At 38.6% G+C, this 19,706-nt stretch overlaps 1 protein-coding gene across 10 annotated transcripts in view; it reads left to right on the top strand.

The window, feature by feature from the left end:
- Nucleotides 1-19,706, top strand: part of LINGO2 (leucine rich repeat and Ig domain containing 2) — a 1,254,957-nt gene that overhangs the window by 211,042 nt on the left and 1,024,209 nt on the right. For all 10 annotated transcript variants that reach the window (XR_012847678.1, XR_012847677.1, XM_075826599.1 and 7 more), the window contains exon 2: nt 6,752-6,818. The gene's annotated coding sequence lies outside the window, so the exon portion shown is untranslated. The remainder of the gene's footprint in view (nt 1-6,751; nt 6,819-19,706) is intronic.

Raw genomic sequence — 19,706 nt, 5'->3', positions numbered from 1 at the left:
GCCAGAATCTCTATTTTTTGGTCACCTAATCTCCCACAAAAAATGAAATAAAAAGTGAACAAAATGTTGAATGTACACTAAAATGGTATTATTAAAAACTACCGCTTATCCCGCAAAACATAAGCCCTCATACTACTTAATCGACGGAAAAATAAAAAAGTTATGGCTCTCGGAGTTTGGCGACACAAAATAAATTTTCTTTTTTACACTTAGGTTTTTACTTGTAAAAGTAGTAAAATATAGAAAAAACTATATATATTTGGTATCGCCGTAATTGTATTCACCCACAGAATAAAGTTAACATGTTGTTTTAATTGCACAGTGAATTCCGTAAAAACAGCGCGCGAAAAACGATGGAGGAATTGCTGTTTTTTTCATTTTCTACCCCACAAATAGTTTTTTCCCGTTTCCTAGTACATTATATGGCGAACAACTACAACTCGTCCCGCAAAAATCAAGCCCTCATAGGACTATATCGACGGAAAAATAAAGAAGTTATGGCTTTTGGAAGGTGGGGAGGAAATAACAAAAATTAAAATCTGAAAAACGGCTGTGGTGGGAAGGGGTTAATAACCCTTTATATGTAAACAAATAGACATTAGGAAGCACTGGTATTTTCTTGCTAAGATGGTGGTGGGCCCTCACCCTACTGGGCCCCTATGCAGTTGCACAGAATGTACATATAGTATGTCCACCCCTAAGCACATGTGCACATTGGTGAGTGTGATGGGTTATCTGGCTAGGTTTTTAGACTAAGGAATATCTGAGCATATATTGGGTATTATATTAACACATTTTCGATGTAATTACTCGAACAGGTGTTTTTATTTTTCTGTCCTGGGACGCTTGGATATACAGTGAAGGAAATAAGTATTTGATCCCTTGCTGTTTTTGTAAGTTTGCCCACTGTCAAAGACATGAACAGTCTAGAATTTTTAGGTTACGATAATTTTACCAGTGAGAGATAGATTATATTTAAAAAAAAACAGAAAATCACATTGTCAAAATTATATATATTTATTTGCATTGTGCACAGAGAAATAAGTATTTGATCCCTTTGGCAAACAAGACTTAATACTTGGTGGCAAAACCCTTGTTGGCAAGCACAGCAGTCAGACGTTTTTTGTTTGTTGATGATGAGGTTTGCACACATGTTAGATGGAATTTTGGCCCACTCCTCTTTGCAGATCATCTGTAAATCATTAAGATTTCGAGGCTGTCACTTGGCAACTTGGATATTCAGCTCCCTCCATAAGTTTTCGATGGGATTAAGGTCTGGAGACTGGCTAGGCCACTCCATGACCTTAATGTGCTTCTTTTTGAGCCACTCCTTTGTTGCCTTGGCTGTATGTTTCGGGTCATTGTCGTGCTGGAAGACCCAGCCACGAGCCATTTTTAATGTCCTGGTGGAGGGAAGGAGGTTGTCACTCAGGATTTGATGGTACATGGCTCCATCCATTCTCCCATTGATGCGGTGAAGTAGTCCTGTGCTCTTAGCAGAGAAACACCCCCAAAACATAATGTTTCCACCTCCATGCTTGACAGTGAGGACGGTGTTCTTTGGGTCATAGGCAGCATTTCTCTTCCTCCAAACACGGCGAGTTGAGTTAATGCCAAAGAGCTCAATTTTAGTCTCATCTGACCACAGCCCCTTCTCCCAATCACTCTCAGAATCATCCAGATGTTCATTTGCAAACTTCAGACGGGTCTGTACATGTGCTTTCTTGAGCAGGGGGACCTTGCGGGCACTGCAGGATTTTAATCCATTACGGCGTAATGTGTTACCAATGGTATTCTTGGTGACTGTGGTCCCAGCTGCCTTGAGATCATTAACAAGTTCCCCCCGTGTAGTTTTCGGCTGAGCTCTCACCTTCCTCAGGATCAAGGATACCCCACGAGGTGAGATTTTGCATGGAGCCCCAGATCGATGTCGATTGACAGTCATTTTGTATGTCTTCCATTTTCTTACTATTGCACCAACAGTTGTCTCCTTCTCACCCAGCGTCTTACTTATGGTTTTGTAGCCCATTCCAGCCTTGTGCAGGTCTATGATCTTGTCCCTGACATCCTTAGAAAGCTCTTTGGTCTTGCCCATGTTGTAGAGGATAGAGTCAGACTGATTAATTGAGTCTGTGGACAGGAGTCTTTTATACAGGTGACCATGTAAGACAGCTGTCTTTAATGCAGGCACCAAGTTGATTTGGAGCTTGTAACTGGTCTGGAGGAGGCTGAACTCTTCAGTGGGCAAACTTACAAAATCAGCAAGGGATCAAATACTTATTTCCTTCACTGTATACATGTACCTGCAGTAATTTAATCATCGGTCTGTGTGCTCACTGCTGTCTTTAGTTAAAGGTGTTGTGTTTGGTATTGCAGTTAAGCCCAATTTACTTCAGAGGAGCTGAGCTGCAATATCAGGCACAGCCCATGGACAGGTGTGGTTTTGTTTCTGAAAAAAGGCAACCATGTTTTTCTACATTTTGCCTGCACAAACTCTTTGAGGGCATATTGCAAATTGTGCAAATACACAACAGTTATTAACTAAGCACATCATTTTTCTTTAATTTGATAGATATTAGAAAGATAAAGGAAAAATATGCTAACAATTAATGGGATCCAGCAGAGCAATAAAATAATATTTATTATTAGTAATAATTAAAACGAAATTTATTTAGAAACATGAAAGGAAGAAAAAAGTTTAAATATCTAACATCGGTAACTGAAAATATTTTCTAACACAGAAATAATGAAATCTATATTTTGTTTTTTGAAATAACTGGATTTTTGTGGCTCCCTTTTCAATGAATCCAGCCAGAAGCTACCTACTGTGCCTATTATGAACAGTTAGGAAGTTCATCTAAGCATGCAATGTAATAATCTTCAAAAGGGGGAACTCATGCATAGCAAATTCTGCCTGTCAGATATTTCAGCATTCATTTCAAAACTGAGTAAAAATTAAATCTGGATTTCATGGCATTATATGCAAACACCTAAGATGCATGTAGTCAAACCTGATAATGTTTACATTCCACTGACAGAAAATGTATTCTTTGATGGTGTTGTTTCATTTAGTTGGAGCTCTTGTTTGATACGAAGACATTAATCTCAGTTAGGATTTTAATGTATGTCAGGTTCTACATTTGTTTTCTCTAAATCAAGCCATCCGTTGTAGATGAGAAATGATTTTAATGTCATTCTGTTCTACGGTTGGATTTTCATTTTCTCATTACTACACTGTTTAACGTTAAATTGATATTATTTCTGGTCGAAAGATCAGTGTCAACATGATCAGAAATAACGTTATGGTCACACAGGCAGTAAGATCAGACAAGCAATATCAAAAACATGGATGATCTGGACCAAGAACCAGGGCAATCCCAACTATGAGACTGTAGGGGTGATTTATTCCCTCAATTCTATCTATATAGATACATTAAAAAAATATAGCATTCGGGCCTAACCTTATATTTATTAAGGGTCCCATTATACAGTCCGCCGTGTGCCGTGTAAACGAAAGCTCATTGATCAACGCTCATTTGGTCCTTTTACACGGAGCAATGATTAAATATGTAAAGGGACGAGCGATTGTTACTACGATTGCTCCTCCCTATACATTTTCATCATGTTGGCAGCGATGCGGCGCTTTGTTTCTGCTCTGCTTCCCTCAGAAAGCCGTGCAAACGGTGAACAGTCTCAATAGAAAGTCCTTGAGTCCGTACACTGCTCGCTCAGCTTTCTGAGGAAATCAGAGCAGAGCCAAGCAGAAACAAAGCGGCACAGCGCTCACCTGAACGCTTATGTCGCTTTGTTTAAGCACTCTGTGGGGTCTCAGTGCTCGTACCCCCATTGATCAAAACTTGTGACATATTACTATGACATGTCAAAAGTTTTTTTTAAATGAAAGATACACTTTTACCAAATTAAAATGTGACCAAAATAATCTCACTATGTATGAACTTACCCTCAGACTTCATTTAAGCCTAAGGCTATGTTCACACGCTAAAGAAAAAAGGCTGTAAAATACGGAGCTGTTTTCAAGGGAAAACAGCTTCTGATTATCACCCTTTTAAAAGCATTAAAAGTGTTTTTACAGCCGTTTTTGGAGCTGTTTTTCTATTGAGACAATGAAAAACAGCTCCAAAAACGGCTCAGGAAGTGACATGCATTTCTTTTTTACGGGGCGTTTTTTTACGCGCCTTTTTGACAAACGGCCGCGTAAAAAAACGTCACGTCGGAATGAAACGTCGTTTTTCCCATGAAATCAATGGGCAGATGATTGGAGGCGTTCAGCCTCTGTATTTTTAGCTGTTTTTCGGGGCGTTTACGGGCTGAAAAACTGCTGAAAATAGGCCGTGTGAACATGCACTTATAATTACAGTTGTATAAGTAATAACTATTACATGTATTAGTAAAAGTAAGCAAGACTTGAGATGCTGTATAAGTAAATATTTTTTAGAGTTATAAGGCTGCTCACTCTCCTGTAACTAACACGAAAAATGTAGCCAAAGACCCACATCATTCTACGTACTTTTCACCTGCAGATTCTAGCAATTTTTTGAAAAGCATGAGAAGAGAGAAGCATTAATTTGAGTCACAGAGTATAGAAAAGATTTAGTGGCAAGTGCAGATACAGCAGCTTTTGGATAGTTTCTTCTCTACATTAATATTCCTGCCAAGAAATCTCTTTAATAAAATTTCAGTACTAAACCATAACTCAATTCCATCTAATTTATATGTCTTTACCTAATGTTGCATATCTCAACAAATAATTTGGGAGTAGTGTTGGGAATAACTGCACATTGATAGTGCTTTACAGTTAAGTATACTAGGTTGTTTTGGACAATGATTGTAAGATTGTTTTATAAAAATGAGCCGATGGGCCTACCATGTTATTTGGTATATATGTAAGGAAATAATTTTAGATAATTAATATACCATATATAATAATAAATTAAATGGTCATTTAAAAAAATAAAATTTATTTTCTAATATGTTACACAGCTGACATATTGTTACGACTATTATATCATACTATCATATTTATCTGCTTAAAGAATTCACAAAGAGAAATTTCACTTCAATATCAGCCAAAATCTGTTTACACTGGTTAGTAAATTAGTCCAAAGCCATTACTCATGCATATACCATATAGAATTCAATGTAATTAAAGGGTCCCATGTGAATTATTGCTTCTTACAATAAAGCTGGCCTCTTGATCTACTGGTCGCTGTGGTTTCGGCTTCTCTAATGCCCGTCAATTTGCTATTATAGCCAAGGGAAGCACATTAAGGCCATTCATTTCCCCTGAATAAGTGACGATGTAATACATGATCACATTGAGTCCACAGTAGCCACTCTTTGTGGTAGCTCGCCAATCTGGCACATAGAGTGGGGCTTCAAGTGGTGAACCCCACCCTATAATGTCTATAAGCCCTATTTGTTGAGATGAAAAACTCCTTTAAGAATAAAAATAAAGAAGTGGATATAAATGGTAGTGCTAATTGTCAATGGTTGAATTAATAACACCTTTTTCCATCATCATCATTTAGAGTGCTGTCTTAAACTTTATTTTTGCTAACAAAAATCTCTAAGCAGGATTTTCCAGAAGCGTACGTCCAACATATATTAGAACATGGTGCTGTTGGACTTTATTATTTTATCGTAGTTTTTAAGCTATTCGCCCAACATTCAATTAATCTTCAATGGGCAAAACCAGTTTGAACTGGTATGTCATACTGATATTTAGTTCAATGATTTTGCTAATAGATAATACAAAATTGCCAAACCACCTACCTAATATTGTTATATGGAGGTGCGTGCATCTATTATATAGAGAAAATCATTCATAATTCTTCAGTTATTTAAGTAAACTTTTTTTTTTTAGTATCAACAGGTCTTAAACATTTAATATAATTTCGTTTTACTTTAGAGGATTGTGTAGTGGCCATGTTTAAAGGGATATTGAATATCTCAATGTTGCTTAATGTTTGTTTAATAAAAACCTAAAAACATAGCTAAATGGTTTTAAGTGCACAATTTTAGACATACAATCTAGGTTGTTCCAGTTTTCGAATTCAGGGCATAATTGTATTTAATTATATTTTCTCATTCTATGAATATAAGTAATGAATGTATGCTGGATTCTTTATATTTCCTAGAGATACATTTAATCTATCAGCAAACATATAAATATGAAGATAGTTAGAAATGCATAAGAATATAAAATATACAGTAAGGTAAAGAAAAATCTAAAGTATATAAAGCTTTTTACCAATCAGAAGTTCAGGAAACCATTCACTGGGTGCTAGGGCATCGACCAGCTTAGTACTATTAGGGAATCATAGATGCTCCAATACAAATCTGTTGACAGATCCTGTGTATACCTTTAATCCTGCATGTTCAAGAATTATAAATGCATAAATAAAATATATCACAAAGACAATATAGATTATAAGCATTAGATCTAAAGCAATAATCTTTTTTCAATTAAAACATAATTTGACTGTTACAAGTACGGAGTTTTTTACTTACCACGTGAAATGTCAAGTTCAATAATAAATTGAAAAATGTGCAGTTGAAAGGATGAAAACCCATCTTCTAGCATTAAAGTAGAGGAAAGCATATTGAATTGGGTGACAGGGCATGAAATGGGAATATGAGATAAGTCTCTGCATATGTTTTTGCATGGTAATATTTTGCAATAAAAGACTGCTTGACATATTGATGATAATATATTTATTTTGCTTTATAGAATGGACTTTATATATACTACCTAAGCCATATCCTGATCATGAAGATGCAGCATTGAATAGGTCAAGGTAATGTTCCATTATTTTGTCTTTGGTCATGCTTCCTATTGTATAAATTTTTGAGCATGACTAGAATTAAGATGAGCCTGTAGTCATATTTGGATGCAAGATCTTAATCCATTTTAAGTGCACATGTTTGTTTAGCCAAATCCATAGCACATCCACCTTTTAGACTACTTTTTGATATCCACCACAAAATGGGCATACAAGGCCAATCAACTTCTGCATATTGTCTAAAATGTTTATATTTGATCATAGGACTTATTTGGGTTACCTTATGTAGAAATGTTAAAGGAGTTTTCCCACTGTGGCACATAATGGGCTTTTACCATTATATCACTCTTCAGCCTTCCCCTTTCACCTCCCTTATGGTGCTGTTATATGGTCCAACATGGGCCGTGAAAATGAGCGCCAATGAACGAGGCAGCTCGTTGATCAGCGCTTGTTTGCTCCTTTCACAAGGAGCTATGTTCAGTACTGGGGAAGAACAATCGTTACTATGATCGTTTGTGCCAATACATTTCCATAATGTCAGTAGCACTTCTCCCTGTTTACACATGAAGATGTGCTGCCAACACCAATAATATTTATTGTTCTATAAGTGAAACGATCAGCCGATGATCGAGCGTTTGCTCGTTCATCGGCTGATCGTTGCCCTGTTTACTCAGGGCAATGTTTGTGAACTAGAGTTCATACGCCCGATAATTGGCCTGTGCTAAAAGGCCTTTACCCTTTTATGCTCAGATGTGTTCTCATATGTTCATTTTCTCTCTAGTAGGCACGCTATACCCACTTAAAGTGTCTATTGTTCCTATAGGTAAATCCAGACCTGATTGCCAAACAGGGAAAACAAAATTCTAACTTTGGCTTTAAAGCTCTAATATTTGCATATAATTTATGTCAAGCTATTCTACGTACAATATTTCTAAAACTAAAATATCATTGTAATTAAGTCTTTGACATTTTAATGCATTGTCTTCTTCCAGAATACTATATATCATTGAAACTTAATTTCCAGATAACAAATTCCATCCTGACAATTTCCTTACTCCTGAGAATGGAACTGAAAATTTGCTGATAGGAAGGGTTGAAACTAGCATTCTGCTTTGTTACTGATACTATTGTTGTCATGTATAGTGTAGTAACCTAGATCATTTTGTATTGCAGCACAATTGAAATATGCTGATTATGTATTGACTAATTTACTACTAATGCATCATTTATAAGGCACGTTCATTTTTACTGTTCTGTTCACAAAGTTACTGTCATAGACCTTTGTGCATTTCTCTACATAGGTTCATTGGTATTGCAACCTTGCTGCCCTTGAAAATAATTGTTGGTTTGTAACAGTACTTTCTTTCCAATTAAATGAACATAAAACTGTACTTTTTAGTTTGGGTCATTTGTTGTGGGTAATCTTATTTAGCAGTATTCAGTACCCACTGTATACTGTAAATAATTTTACGATGACAGTAGCTTTATAATATTTGTACCTTAATGGGAAGGTCCACATTTTAACACCATGTCATTTTAAGGTCCATTATACCACACAGTTTAACTTCCTAATATATTTTTATAAGGGTCAGAGGTCAAGACACCTGTGTAGACAAAGGACCACATTTACTAAGATTGGCCTTTTTATGTCAGTCTAAGAAAAGGTGACAGTTGAAGTTATTCGCGCCATATTTATTAAAAGATACGTGCCTCGTAATAAATTTTGGAGCATTTTTTTACCTGTCTGACAGTGAGGAAATTCTAGTCTATAACTGTGATGAACAGCAGTAGATCTGACCAAACATTTGCATCATTCTTCCTATTCTACAGAATAAATCTCGCAAAAACTATAGATCCTTTTACACTGGCCCATTTTGGCTGGTACAACGAGCGCCGATCAACGACATACCTCGTTGATCAGCACTCGTTTGCTCCTTTCATAAGAAGCTAGTATGAGGATGAGTGCTCGTTACTCCGATCGCTCATCCCCATAAGTTTTTTTCATGTCGGAAGGGCGTCTCCATGTTTACACAGGATGATGTGCTGCCGTTAACGATAATATTTTCGGCATTTAAAACTATACAATTAGCCGGTGAACAAGCGTTTGCTCGTTCGTCGGTTGATCGTTGCCCTGTTTACACAGGGCAATGATCGGGAACAAGCCTTCTGTGAACGCTTGCTTGCCCAATAATTGGCCCGTGTAAAAGGGCCCTATGTCTCCTTGAAAGTTCACAGAGGTCTCAGGACTTCCCCGTTGCTGGAAGAGGAATTTCGTCATTTTCTCTCCTGTAGGCATGGTCACAGTAGATAACAGGAGATGGCACTGCTGTGTGGGCTGCAGTCTTGCTAATAGATGGTAAACTGTTAAAAGTTGGGTAAGTACCAGGAGTGGAAGTGAAATGTGTCTGAGCCTGAGCGCTGCCAGCTTTGACCCCACAATCTAACCATTATAAAGATATATTAAGAACTCAACGCAGCACAGAATATTGGACCTATTTAGAATAGAAAAAACAAAAATTTGTTCAATGGTGACATTTACTTTAGAGTTACATAAAAAATGCTTTGTTTTAATAATTCTTAACCAGGCTTTATATTGCTAGCCCACTTTACTGTCTTACTTACAATTGAAAGTCTAAAATACTTAATTATGGATCCATGTATCATCTTCTATTGTGTGATGAATGGCAAATACAGCAACTTCTCAGAGTTTTGCTTATCTCTATTCAGGACAAAGAAATATAGCAGTACAAAGTAATAGAAGATAAATGATCTCCTGACATTCCAGACAGTGTCCAAACTATTCCCACTTAAATGGGAAGTCACTTTTTAACTAAAGTGGGCTTCTGAAGTGCTGCGTCTATACATGCAGTTCTAAAGACGACCTGTATACTTCCTTATAGAACAGTGACACACTTATCCACAGGTCGTGTGTGGTATAGCACCTCAGGCCTCATTCATTTCAGTAAAACTAAGCTGCAAAACCAGATATAACCTCTGGATGGGTTTGGTGCGGTTTTGTTTTTTCTAATTCTGTACAGCCCCTTTAAGTGACCAGAGATTTGTAATGCTAGTAAATCCCTTTAGAGTAGTCAGGGATTTGAAACACTATTCTCATACTGTGCAGCATGGGGCGTGTAATTGGAAGTTTTGCAGTAGTTGGGACACAGAACTGTAGCTACTAAAAAAAAAAATTTCAATAAAGAGGGGGGACTACATGTTGATCACTGACACAGGTGAAGGAATCTACAAAAGTGATCTTTGACAGATTGTGTTTGCAGAAAGAGATAAGTAGTGTCTATGTAGTGCCACTCATCTCTGCATAATTATAATTATAAGTTTATACAAATAAAATTTCCATTATTCTGTATGATATACATGTATACTATATATTTCCATATCCCCATTGCGACCTTCTGCATCATGTGTCCAATCTGACCCTAAAAAATAGTGGCCTTGTTTTGCGTAGCAAACAATCACAACCTATGGTTTATGAACTCCATGGTTATAGGCATTTTCATCACGCATAAATAAAAGACAGTAAGTAACCATTTACAATGTCTGCTTATGTCACCTAAGGTAAGGTATCAATGTTAGGGAAAGTAGATGCTGAAAACACACCTGCAATATCATTTTTCGTTAGTAACAATTCTGCTTTGTAATTGTCAGGACATTTACTGTACATCAGCAGTTCCGCAGCTTAAACTCCAGAAAACAATGAGCTTTTGTACAGTGTTTCTGCTGAGATTTACAATTGAACAAAAAGGCTCTACTGAGCAGCCATTTTCAGTCATTGAAAATATATATCCAAAAATAGAAACCACTGTATGAACTTCAATTGTGAAATGAGTTCAGCAGTACTTGGTCAGTAAGTCCATACTGTATAACAGATGAATATTCATTCTATGAAATGTTGGAAATGTAACAAGCCTCATGGATAACTTAGTATAACTATTATTGACAGATTTAAAAAATAGTGGAGCTGTTGCACATAGCAAAGAAATACTAGGTTTCATTTTCCCAGTACTCATTAGAAAGTTAACCCCTTAGCTACATTCGCTGTAATCGCGTGGTGCCTGTTATGGAATTGCTATTTAGGCAATTACCTAAATGGTGAAGGTTACTGAATGGAACAGAAACCAACAAGCAAACAAACAAGTTACCTATACTCCAACACCACTCTGGTTAGCAGAGTCTAAGGCTACCCCTAGGTGTTCACCAGAGCCCACCGCAAGGAGGCATGGACTTGACTACTAAGGACCTAGGTTGAGTCTACGGAGTGCGGAGTTAGAGTACAGGTACAGCTTGAAGTCAATGACCAGACCAGAAACGATAGTTTCCTAAACCAGCCTGGGTAAAAAAAAAAAAAACAGGATAAAACTGAGGTAGCCAAATCAGCAAGCAGTGGTATTACCATTAGTCAGAGGTGGGATCTAATTCAGGAGAGTGCAGATATAGCCAAGTCACAAAGCATGGTGTTAATCCCGGACTACTAGCCAAAATCAGTTTGCCATAAAAGCAGTAGAAGCAAGGCGAGGTACAACTAGTGGGTTTAGCGCAACACAAGCCAGGATAGTATAAACAATCACAAGCAAAGACTTAGGCCCCATGCACACAACCATAAAAAATCTTCGTAATTGCGGACTGCAATACGGTCCGCAATTACGGACCCACCCGGTTCTATTGGCCACGGACACCTTTTCATATCGTTATGGAAGGGTGTCCGTGCTGTAGAACTGTGCCGGGAATTATGGAGCATGTCCTACTTTTTTTTTACGGGCCGTGCTCCCATACTTTGTATGGGAGCACGGCACAAAAATGCGGCCTGCGGCCCGTGGCCTTCGGCGGCCGACCGTGCCCGCAATCGCATGCCATGATTATGGCCACGGCTGTGTGCATGAGGCCTTAGGAGCCTCATACACGAGCGTGTTTGGTTTCGAGATATGGTTTGTATGTCGGCCGCATTTCCCGGACCGAACACACTGCAGGGAGTCGGGCTCCTAGCATCAGAGTTATCTATGACGCTAGGTGTCACTGCCTCCCCGCAGAAAACTGTCCTGTACTATAATCATGTTTTCAGTAAGGGACAGTTGTCCCGCAGTGAGGCAGTGACACCTAGCGTCATAGATAACTATGATGCTAGGAGCCAGGCTCCCTGCAATGTGTTTGGTCCGGGAAATGCGGCCGACGTACGGACCGTACCGAACACGCTAGTTTGTAGCCAAATACCCCTCCTAAGGCCTTGTTCACATCTGCATTGCGCTTCCGTTGATGGGTTCCTCTCCGTCGGAGGAACCCATCAACGGAAAGGCAAAAGTAGCTTCCGTTTGCAATACAATTGATTGTAATGCTTCTGTCACTAATTGGTTTCCATTTGATTCTGTACCATAAGGTTTCCGTTTTTTTAGCGGAAACAATAGTGTAGTTGACTGCGATATTTTATCCGCTCAAAAAACTGAAACCTTACAGAACGGAGACAAACGGAAACCCTGCCTTAGTTTAGGTTTGAACACAGAGCCCTGATTGGCTATGTCTCACTCCTCTGGCTGACTGAGCAGGGCTGAGAAAAGCGTGGCTGGTAGGCATGGCAACCTTAAAGCAATTTAGATTCTTAACAGTGCCAGTTGGTTGCCATGGCAGTTGGAGGCCTATTAAGGGAAATAGGCAGGGCTTAATAGTAGAGCCCATATGAAGGGAATACACTGCATAACATAAGTATTGACATGTATTGCACCATCGCATGGTAAAGTCTCCTAAAAAAAAGAAAAAGTAAAAAAAATATAACGAGTAACTGACGTATCATAAAAGTTTTGACATGTCATAGTGACATGTCAGAAGTTTTGATCAGTGGTGGTCCAGGTGCTGAGACCCCCACCCGGACTATTTGCACCCCAAAAAATATATAAGATAGCAATGTTTGTCACAATTTGAGCATTTTTTTGTTTACTTTTGTTCGGGGTGGGGGGGTTATTTTAAACATAAGAGTATGGTATGTTCACACCAGCACCATGGCTACCATTTTAATAAAAGCCATGGTCTGTCGTCCAATGGATTCAAATAGTCACTGATGCATCCCATTGAATTTAATGGGGTCCATTGTGGGCTCTGTTGAGGTTTCTACATGGTGCGTTATTTGCGATGTCAAAAGTGATCGAAACTCGAATGGAACTCCCAATGGAGGTTCTGAATAATAGAGTAATCAGAGAAGCCTTAGAGTAATGAAAATATTACAGAGGAAAGACTTGCAATTTAATAAATGCTTCTGTATGTTAACTAAAGGTCAATATTCATATCCTCAATTAATTTTTTTCTTATTATTGTTTTTATCATCATCATCGATTGCGAGCACTCTCCTAGATCCTGCAACTTTATAGTAAATAGCCCTGTTAAAACTTCTTCTTGTACATGACCTCTGAAGGTCATGGTTTGAAATGAATAGCATTTTCATTATCTAGTCAAAAGAAGAATAGAACGTATATTTTCTACTTCATAGCAGGATATTCTAGAAATTGTGAGCACATACATAATGTGTTTACATGACCAAACTATTTGACTGTCACCTTACCTCCAGGAGCATATTTCCTCCTTTTATTCTTTTGTTCGTAAGATGCAAGGTTGACTCCCATAATGTTTCTACATAGTCATTTAAAACAGCATGCAAACTTTGGGTCTCTCTAGGGTACGCATGTTTCTGTAAAATGTGTTTGGCAGTGTTCAGCTAAGTTGATTGTAACATTGATTCTCTAAGGACTTATTTTGAGTCTTTTGCTCCAGCATTGGATTTATCCTGTGTGGGCACTCACTAGGCATGTCTGGCAGCTGCAAAACCCAGGTGCCAAGCTTCACAATGTTTTTCATACTGCAATAGCATCTGGGTCCTTGGCTGGATTCCTTAATGATCTAAAAGAACTCTTGTTTAGCTATGATGCAGTAATGACATTCCATTAGATAAATGCTTTATTGAAAGGACTTGTATTTTTATGATGCCTTGTACTGCAATGCAATTTCAAGGATCTTGAAGCGTTGAATATGGCACCTTTCAAAATCATATTCATAGAAAGTTTTTCTTTACTTCTTTTTATTATAGAAATTACAAAAAACATATAGGCATAATTCCACTTAATTTTAGATGCTATATAAACCTATCCCATACTAAACCTCCCTAAGGTCTCTTTCACAGTAGTTTGGTCAGTATTTTGCTTGAGTGTTTGGAAGCCAAAACCTGGAGTGAAACATAAAAAGAGAAAACCTATAATGGAATAATGTTCCGTATTTTGGACCCACTCCTGGTTTTGGCTTCCAAATACTGAAGCAAAATACAGACCAAAATACTGCCGTGTGAAACCTAAGAGAGAAAGGATGGGGATATAAAAATAAAATAAAAGGACCTCTACATCAAAACCAAAGTATACATTTTTGTTGTTTGCTGAAATGCACTATCCATGCCTTCCATTTGGAGATACATTTCTGTTTACCACTTACATTTATTTGGTAACTCTTTTCAATGAGCAATGTCTTATAAACCTGTAGCTACAAATCACTTACCATTGGAGAATTTTTTGGATGCATTTATATATAGACAGCAGTCTAGCCAGAAAGAACAACTGTAAAAGTAGTTTATTATTGGTTGTTCCTTTAATAGTATTTCTATCTCCCAATAAGAAAAGAACTGGATTGGGTGGAATTTCAGTTTTATTTATTGTTTCCAAAATTATATCCAGCTTAGAGCATCTCCAGGTCAAATGGATAAGATTTGCATTGGTATTAGTGAAAGAAACCAGTAATTTATATAGACTCCATTCCAGTCCCTATCTATTCATATAGGATTTTAATTAATCGAAAATATAAAAAGGTGAAATATAGAATCTTTCCTTTTTTATCGCAGTTCCATAGGCATGGCTGACTGAGCTGCATCTAATACCCCTGCTCAGGAATACTATACAATCTTTTTAATTCTAGAAATTATTTAAAAAAGGTATTATTAAATAAGTGTGACACATTTGTTATGTTATATCTCTTCCAAAACCCTGTGTCTGTCAATTTAAAGTTGTACCTAAATGTTTGACAAACTTCTGACATGTTATAGTGACATGTCAGAAGTTTGGATTGGTGGGGGTCCGAGCACTGAGACCCCACCAATCTCTAGAACGAATCAGCTGAAGCGCTTTGTGTCTATTTGGCTTTTTCCGGAAAGCCGATGTATCAGAGTATGGGCTCATAGACTTTCTATTGAGTCCGTACACCGACACATTTATTTCCGGAAAAAGCCAAACAGACACGAAGCGGCTGAGCGCTCACACGAGAACTTCAGCTGCTTCGTACTAGCGATTGGTGGGGGTCTCAGTGCTCGGACCCCCACCAATCCAAACTTCTGACATGTCACTATGACATGTCAGAAGTTTGTCAAATCTTTAGCTACACTTTAATAAATTCCTCCATAAAATAATTTTTCCAAAACGGACTGTTTACAGTGAATGTATTAATTAATACCCCTTAATTTCCTTTATAGCAAGCCAAATGTTCTGTAATAACTTGCACACACACACATATTCCTATCTGCTAGCTGTAAAAACCAGCCAGCCACTAGGATTTCACAGTGCCAAGCCAGTGTTCATCTGAACAGCTGAGTCATGTAAAATAAGAGAGAATAGTCTAAAAATGACAATGATCTAGTTGCATTTGTAAGTCATTAAAGGGGTTTTCCAATGAGGGGCATTTATGAAATTTAGACAGGATATGTCATACATGTCAGATAGATGCGGGTTCCACCTTGGGGACCCGCACCTATCTCTAGAACGGGGTCTCCTAAACCCTGTTCTAGCTTTTTGTGCTCAGGCTGACTTCCAGCCACTTCCTGATTACATGGTCAGGACATGGTCGGGTGTTACAGAAACAGAATAACTCACTGAGCTACACTGTTTCCGTAATTACAATAGTAGTGAATGACATTTACGGAAGCAACGTAGCATGTGACCTACCCCATTTCCGTAACTACTATTCAGTTCTATGGGAGTTACGGAAATAGTGTAGCTCAGCGAGTTACGCTGTTTCTGTAACTCCCAACTATGTCCCGACCATGTAATCAGGAAGTGGCTGGGAGTCAACGTGAGCACAAAAAGCTCGAACTTATTTACTAAGGCCCCATGCACACGAACGTAAAAACGCCCGTAATTACGGGCCGTAATTACGGGCCCATAGACTTCTATTGGCCACGGATACCTCCCCGTATGCTTACGGGAAGGTGCTCGTGGCATTAAAAAATATAGAACATGTCCTATTTCAGGCTGTAATAACGTCACGGGCAGGCCTATAGAAGTCTATGGAGCTCCCGTAATTACGGGTGACTACGTGTGTGCATCCGTAATTACAGGAGCGTTGCTAGGCGACGTCAGGGGATAGTCACTGTCCAGGGTGCTGAAAGAGTTAAACGATTGGCAGTAACTCTTTCAGCACCCTTAACAGTGACTTCGATCACAATATACAGGGTGGGCCATTTATATGGATACACCTAAATAAAATGGGAATGATTGGTGATATTAACTTCCTGTTTGTGGCACATTAGTATATGGGAGGGGGAAAACTTTTCATGCTGGGTGTTGACCATGGCGGCCATTTTGAAGACGGCCATTTTGTAGCCAACTTTAGTTTTTTCAATGGGAAGAGGGTCATGTGACACATCAAACTTATCGAGAATTTCACAAGAAAAACAATGGTGTGCTTGGTTTTAACGTTACTTTATTATTTCATGAGTTATTTACAAGTTTCTGACCACTTATAAAATGTGTTCAAAGTGCTGCCCATTGTGTTAGATTGTCAATGCAACCCTCTTCTCCCACTCTTCACACACTGATAGCAACACCGCAGAAGAAATGCTAGCACAGGCTTCCAGTATCCGTAGTTTCAGTTGCTGCACATCTCGTATCTTCACAGCATAGACAATTGCCTTCAGATGACCCCAAAGATAAAAGTCTAAGGGGGTCAGATCGGGAGGCATTTCTTCTGCGGTGTTGCTATCAGTGTGTGAAGAGTGGGAGAAGAGGGTTGCATTGACAATCCAACACAATGGTCAGCACTTTGAACACATTTTATAAGTGGTCAGAAACTTGTAAATAACTCATGAAAGAATAAAGTAATGTTAAAACCAAGCACACCATTGTTTTTCTTGTGAAATTCTCGATAAGTTTGACCCTCTTCCCATTGAAAAAACTAAAGTTGGATACAAAATGGCCAACTTCAAAATGGCCGCCATGGTCAACACCCAGCTTGAAAAGTTTCCCCCCTCCCATATACAAATGTGCCACAAACAGGAAGTTAAAATCACCAACCATTCCCATTTTATTTAGGTGTATCCATATAAATGGCCCACCCTGTAGATCAACCTGTAAAAAAAATTGAAGTTCATATTTACCAAGAACTCCCTGCTTCTTCCTCCAGTCCGGCCTCCCGGGATGATGTTTCAGCCCATGAGACCGCTGCAGCCAATCACAGGCCAATCAAAGGCTGTAGCGATCACATGGACTGCCGCGTCATCCAGAGAGGTCGGACTAGATGTCAAGAGAGGGACGCGTCACGAAGACAACGGCCGGGTAAGTATGAATTTCTTTTACTTTTTCTGTGGAAAGGGCTGTCCCTTTTCTCTATCCTGCACTGATAGAGAGAAGGGCTGCCGATTACTGCAGTGCAATTTTGCAGCGAAAACGTGCCCGTAAATACGGGTGGAATACTGGTGACACCGGACCCATATTTACAGGCACGGGTCCGTAAATGCTGGTGCAATACGGGTGGAATACGTGTGACCAAGGACCCGTATTTACGCCAGTAGTTACTGGAGGACAAAAATAAGTTTGTGTGCATGAGGCCTAAGACTGGTGTATCTTATGCCAGTCCAAGTATAAGAGTTATTTGGATTGATTTGTGAAAAATTGATTAAAAGGCGTACTCCTTCTTAAAAAATGTGGCACATTTGGGATATGTAATAGGGAGAAAATCAAATCTATGCAATCAACAGGTATAGAAATGCGTGAATATTTGCACTATTTTCTGACTTTCTTTATAGCAAATTTGGATAAAACTATGCCTCCTTGGAGACCAAACCCACTTTTCTTCTCACTTTTCAAATTTGCCATATAACGTGAATAGTCGTATTCTTTAGAGTAATTTTGCCACAAACCGTGATTTGCAACTTTTTTGTCGCTGTTTACACCAAAAAGAAACGTAAAATGCGTATAAACTGTAGGCCTATGGTCCTTGCTTTTCACTCCAGAGCTGCCATAATTTCCTCACTTCAACTGCAAGAAACATAAGTAAAACTCATCACCATGCACGCTGAGCCTCATCATGTTTGTGCATCATGATAAATCTCTAATACTGCAATGGATGTGATATTATAATGAGTTTTGAAAAACTGCAAACTATATCTGACATATTCAGTGCTAGAGCATCTGTACTAAATTGAACATATGACAGTAAATTATAGTTTACAAAAAAGTCCTCAAATATAACAAGCAAAAATTTAAAAAAATACTTACAAACAACAAATAATATAGCAAATACAATAAATATGAATTTAAAAAAATCTATAAATAAGCTTAACAAAGCAAAACAATACACCACATATACATATTTGGTATGCCCATAACCTGTACAATAAAGTTAAAGGGGTTTTCCAAGTTAATTAAAAAATTGTCCGCTGTAGGGGTTTGCAAAAAAAGAAAAAGAGCCATTGCTCAACTCACGGATCCCCGTCCTTCCAGCGCCGCCACTCCGTTCCTTCCCACCGCTGTGTTTTTACATAGCTGCAGCGATGACGTGCCCATCTACCCACGTGATTGCTGCAGCCAATTACTGGTCTCAGTGCTCCTGTGCCATATACCCACTGAGACCAGCGTTTGACTGTAGCGATAACGTGAGTAGATGGGCATGTCATCGCTGCAGCTATGTCAAAACACAGAGGTGGAAAGGAACGGTGCAGCGCAACTGGAACAACGGGGATCCGTGAGTTGAGTAATGGCTCTTTATTTTTGCATCCCTCCCTCCATGGCCAATTTTTTAAATAACTAGGAAAACCCCTTTAATACATTCTAAAATCAGAAATACTTTTTTTCTATAGTTACATAGTTGATAAGGTTGAAAAAAGGCCCAGGTCCAACCTATAAGCCTACTGTGTTAATCCAGAGGAAGGCAAAACCCCCATGAGGTTGATGCCAAGTGCCTCATTAAGGGAAAAAATCCTCCCTGACTCCAAATATGGCAATCAGAATAAATCCCCGGATCAACGCCCCATCTCCAGAATCTAGTACTCATAACCTGTAATATTATATTTTTTAAGGAAGGCATCAAGGCCCTTCTTGAACTTGTTCAATAAACCAATTATCACAACATCAGAAATCCAAAGTCTCACTGCAAAGTCTCTAGAACTTACCTCCTCATAGAATCTAATCAGATTAGTTTGACAGCACCGATCCTTCATAAACCCATTCTGATGCTGATGCTGTGTTATAAGTTTATTTTCAGATACTCCAGGATAGACTCTCTTAGAAAACCCTCAAATATTTTACTTACAATAGAGGTCAAACTTACATGCCTATAGTTTCCGGGCTCACTTTTTGACCCCTTTTTGAATATTGGCACCACATTTGCTATGCGCCAGCCATGTGGAACAGACCGAGTCATTATAGAACCCTGAAGCATTAGAAATAAGGGTCTGTCTATCGCTTTGTTCTGGCTCCCATAAGAATGCATTCAGAGCCTGACTTCCAATTTTCTGAAAAGCACAGTGATTCCAGACAGGTCAGAGTGAAGATCACATGGGCGGCTTTGGACCCGAAAACGACATGATGCACGGATCAGTAAGTATTTCTGCACACAGCATCCCACTGAAACACCAATGTACAAATGGGGGGGAGC

Source organism: Rhinoderma darwinii, chromosome 1 (assembly GCF_050947455.1).
Source record: "Rhinoderma darwinii isolate aRhiDar2 chromosome 1, aRhiDar2.hap1, whole genome shotgun sequence".
In the NCBI taxonomy this organism is placed as follows: Eukaryota; Metazoa; Chordata; class Amphibia; order Anura; family Rhinodermatidae; genus Rhinoderma; species Rhinoderma darwinii.
The sequence above is the reverse complement of the archived record's forward strand: the minus strand, read 5'-3'. Positions and strand labels throughout refer to the sequence as shown.